We start from the raw sequence: 3,749 nt of genomic DNA, 5'->3' as shown, positions 1-3,749 counted from the left end.
CTGAGCTCTCAGCATAGGGCTGCAGATGCCAGAGATGGGATTACCTTCACTGCCTGTCCAGTTTCTTGAACTGCCGCCTCACAACTTTAGCGAAAGTCCAGCAGGAGAAAGTTGTGCACATCATCCGGGGAGCCAAAAGGACAGTTTCTGTGCCCCACATCCAGCCGCAGTCACTTGGTGTGTTGTCTACGTGCTTGTGGGATTTCACTCTGAAACAGCTAAGCCAGGCTGTCAGGAGACAGACCCACTTCAACTCCAGGGAAGCCTAAGCTTGTTCCGCGCAGGCTCCGCAACCTGGTGAATCAGTTTTGTCTTACAAAGGTGGGTGTCGAGAGGGACACGTCATTCTCGCTAAACCAGCCTGACCGCTCCTGAGTTTTAACTACTTAGCAGTTTGCCTTCAAGTGGACTGGAACAAAGCGTCCTTTCCCACCATGGCACCCAGAAGAAATATCTTCTGTCATCGCCCCCAAACCTTCGACTGTGGTTTACTAAATAGGGGAAAAAAAAGAATTGCATGGCTTTAAAAAGAGACTCCTGTCTTCTCAACAACTATCACAACAACAAAAAGCCAAGACTCCTGTTTGCTTCCCCGGAGAATGTGATATGCAAAAGGAGGTGTTTGAAAGTTTCCTTTTTAATTATGAGGAATTTGGCTCTAAAGTGGTACTTACCTTAATATGAAACATTTTTCCAGTTATTGTTACAAATACATATTAAGAAAATGAGCACATTTATTGTTATACCCAGACTCTTGCCCCCTAAAGAGACCACCAGGGAACTGGGACTTGGATGCAAAAGCAAATTTTATTCCAAAGCTCAGTATGAGCCTAGGCATGGAACTTGTCCAGCACACTCAACGCAATGAGGGCGGGAGGAGCTGCCTTCCAGAGATTACAGGACTTTTTATAGACAATCTTGCAGGCCCACCAGTTTTCACCTAATTTTCATACCTGGACCTAACTGAGGACAGCAAATTCAAAAAGCATGATATCATTATGTAAATGAAGTATGGACGTGAGTATATTCTCAGTTGGCCCGTTCCTATCTGTAGATGAAGCATACTATTAACATATGTTTAATTGGCCAGTTCTTGGCTATCCTTGAAGCAATACTTTCCCAGTTGTGATCAGCTCCTGGCCCTTGTCACGTATGAAGTATTTTAGCCTAGCCTAAACAGCGTGATTCAGGCGGAAAAGAATTAGGTCACTCTGACCTGTTTTTCATTTCTTTCATTATGTGAATACAGACTTGAGAGAAAACAAAATGAAAAGTCTTTTAATCAATGTGTATGTACCTGTATGGTGTGTATTAATGTGTGCATTTGGTTGTGTGTGCATGTTCATGTGTGTGAATGCAGATGCCCATACGCCTGATGCACATGCGGGGGTCAGAGGATAAGACCTCACTTTCCAGCTTGTTTGAGGCAGAGTCTCTTGTTCACAGAAGCTGGCCTGAGAGTTGCCAGAGCTTCTGGTGTTATGCTTGGGCCTGGGGATTCCCACTTAGTCCTCACACTTGCCCTACAAGTGTTCTTGGTGACATTAAATACAACCATGACCATCACCCACCTCCTGAACTCTGGCACCATTTCAAACTGAAACTCCACCAAATGCCAACTCCTCATCCCTCCCTCCTCACCACCCCTGACACCACCATTCTAGAAGACCCTATGAATCTGATGGCCCTAGAGGATGGATTTAAGTAGAATCACAAAGTCCTTGTTCATTTCTGGCCTATTTCACCGATCATAATCCTTCAATAATTATCCATGCTGCAGCGAGTGTCAGAATTTCCTTCCTTCTTAAGGTTAAGTAATATTCCATTGTATGCACACACCGCATTTTGTCTGTCCACTCACCTGTTGACGGACATCTGGATTGCTTCCACCTATTGGCTATTGTAAACAACACTGGTAGATTGTTTTATGCAATAAATTTATCATAATCCTTTCCTATTACAACTTCCCCATCCCTCAGAGCTTTAACTTTTCACCTTTCCTTAGTTGCTGTTGTTATCACCGATCCATCCCCAAACTCCTCTCTTGTTGGGTATCTTCTCAATACATAGCTCGTCTCAGTTATTCTATCCATTTCATTGCCTAAAGGAATCAGCTGGAATCACCGGGCTTGTTTTCAAGTGAGCCCCTTAGCTTCTGTGATTCCCCACTTTGTCTGACCTCTGCCATGCGTGAGCTGTAACCTCTCTCTTCTGGGGCCAGCGGTTTTCCTTTTCTTCACTTACACCCTCACTTTGGAGACACACATCTCCCAGAAACTTGACTGACTGAGCGCATGCAAGGTCCATTTTTCTTATCTAGGACTTGTTTGTCTGAAAGTGTCCCTATCCCAGCGTTCACTTTATTTGATCATTTGGCGAGTTATGGAATTCCAGCTTGGGAACAATTGACCCTCATATTGTCGAGAGAATTACTCTTATCTTCACTGCTTACAGAGTGCTGTTGAGAGGCACAGAGGTACCCTGTTTCTCTGTGCATTTTATAAAACTTTTAGACACCAGAACGTCCCTGTTTTGTCTTGGTTTCCTTGTGGTCCTGGGGACGGGACCCAGGAACTCACGATGTGACATACTCCCAGATCCATCATTTTTTAGATCTTAAACTACAAGCTCTTCTACCTGGATACCCAGTGCAGGAGAGATAGATATTGTTACTGTTCTCAGAGAGCCACTCGCCAAGACAAAGCCTCAAAAGATCGTGATACCTCCTCCGCCCCCATCACCGCCGCCACTCCTCTACCCTTGCCTCATGTCAGAGGCATTTGTTTTTCTTGCTAGAGAAGAATCAATCTTTTCTTATGCTGCAAGGCAGACTTGTACTTCCCTGGACCCTCAAGTCCTTGAGGCTTCCATTCCCACATACTGGAAGCCACCCTTCAGGTGGTCATCAAAGATCTCTGCAGAACTTTTGGCCATGTCACACCCTTCAGGTCCCCACTGCTGTTCTTTGCGTGTCCTTGCAGCTTCCAGGTCTGTCACCTAAGTGCACTTTTCTGTCCCAGATCACACACTATCTTCTAGGAATAAGTCACAACCACAAAGATGGCTAGTCTTTGCCCTGCTCAGGTTTTTTTTGTCAAATTGACACAAGAGAAGTAGGACCTTCCATTGAGAAAAGCCTGTAGGCAAGTCTGAGGGGCATTTTCTTGATTCATGATTGATGTGGGAGGGCCCTGCTCATTGTGGGCTGTGCCACTCCTGGGCAGATGGTGCTGGGCTGTAGACGAGAGCAAACTGGGCAAACCTTGGAGAGCAAGCCAGTAGCAGCGTTCACCTCTAGTCTCTGCTTCGGTACCGGCCTCAATATCTGCCCTGATTTCCCTCAGCGATCATGACGTGGATGTGCAAACCAAAGAAATGCTTCCCTAAGCTGCTTTGGATCAGAATGTTTTATCTGACAGCAAGAGAAAAGCAAGTTCTGAATGGCTCCAGACATCATCGCTAATTGTTCCACCTTTTGTCTGAGTTAATCCTTGAAACCAGCCCACGTTATTATGAGGTGTAGCTGAGGTATGGACATGATTGGCTTGCCTACAGGATAGGACCAAGCTCAGATTCAAACGCAGTTCTCTTAATTCAAAAGTGCTGCTGCACTCCAAACCGAATTGCTGGATTATTTTGGTGAGAGAGCATGCAGTTTGTGGTTATCCCCAGGATTCATACCAAGCTCTAGTCGGCCAGTGCTCCAAAATCTAAGAACATTATCTCTGACCGTAGACTAGTAAGTGGAT

This window comes from Arvicola amphibius, chromosome 6 (assembly GCF_903992535.2).
Source record: "Arvicola amphibius chromosome 6, mArvAmp1.2, whole genome shotgun sequence".
In the NCBI taxonomy this organism is placed as follows: Eukaryota; Metazoa; Chordata; class Mammalia; order Rodentia; family Cricetidae; genus Arvicola; species Arvicola amphibius.
This window is presented reverse-complemented; position numbering follows the sequence as displayed.